Source organism: Coffea eugenioides, unplaced genomic scaffold (genome assembly GCF_003713205.1).
Source record: "Coffea eugenioides isolate CCC68of unplaced genomic scaffold, Ceug_1.0 ScVebR1_707;HRSCAF=1429, whole genome shotgun sequence".
Taxonomy (NCBI): domain Eukaryota; kingdom Viridiplantae; phylum Streptophyta; class Magnoliopsida; order Gentianales; family Rubiaceae; genus Coffea; species Coffea eugenioides.
In genome coordinates, this window is record NW_020864570.1 from 51,128 (window position 1) to 52,174 (window position 1,047).

Below are 1,047 nucleotides of genomic sequence, written 5' to 3' on the forward strand. Positions count from 1 at the left end.
TATGTAGCTACTGATGCTTGTATAAATTTCCTACAACAGTTATCTAAAATTTCGTGAGTTCACTATGCTGTAATTTCCTAGCAGGCAACCAGGGAAAGGAGTAGTAAACTGATAATGCTTACAATCTTGATAGGATATTTGCCAAAATTTCCACGTTTTCACTTGCCTAAAACTAGTCCTTAAAGGGGAAATATTGCAAGCTCGGTAAAGGAGAAATTTATGGTTGGCTGTTGAAACTACAATGTGAAAAACACTCCAACAAATTCAACCTTTCCTGTTAATGCCTAATTACAGTTGGGAATTCACAGATTTCTTTTGGGCTTCTGGTAAGAATAATTGGAGAAATTTCGTTATAAGTCAGCAAGGAAAGCTTTCTGCTAGAAACCAAAAATATTGCCCGTCTTCTCCGACCTTTGAGGAAGACCCAGAAAGAAAATTGCAAAAAGAGATGGGAGAGTCTGTCAGACAACCGCAAGACCACCCCAACCAATGCCAGAGCGAAGGGCTGGGAACGATCCTCTACTGCCCTGGGAGCTCGGAAGCCGAGCAACAAGAGCTGTTAATCACGCTCTGGTCAAGCGGTCATATTTCATCCACCAGACGTGGTTTCCTGTCTCCTTAGAACTCAAGGACACAGAGGTACGAGCCTATAGAACAGATCCTGTTCAAGTAAGGTCGTGACCTTTGTGGCGAGATCTATTTCTTATAAACTTTGCAGCGCTCTATGTAGTTGTCGATGTGGGATAGCAATCAGGAGGTATTTTCGTGCACAAGTGAGATAAATAATCCAATTCTTTAATGACCAAGGTTAAAAAAAAAAAGGAGAGAGAGAATCAGATGTTTAGTCCTTGTTTGGCATTTGCAGCAATGTCAACTTGATTAACCTGATTCTTCCGCTGATCTAACAAGAAATAACTAATGGTTAAAAAACTCCAAGTAATTAATGCAATTATGGGTGAGAGTTAATTATAAAAATATCCATGAAGACGAATGACTAAAGTTAGAATGGATTAGATTTACACGAACAAATTATCCCTAAAAAGAAGC

At 39.3% G+C, this 1,047-nt stretch overlaps 1 non-coding gene across 1 annotated transcript; it reads right to left on the reverse strand.

Annotated features, from left to right (window-relative positions):
• Positions 1–455: 455 nt before the first annotated feature.
• On the reverse strand, positions 456–679 carry LOC113758782. Its single transcript, XR_003466852.1, has one exon. It is a non-coding gene; the product is annotated as a small nucleolar RNA U3 (small nucleolar RNA).
• Positions 680–1,047: the final 368 nt, after the last annotated feature.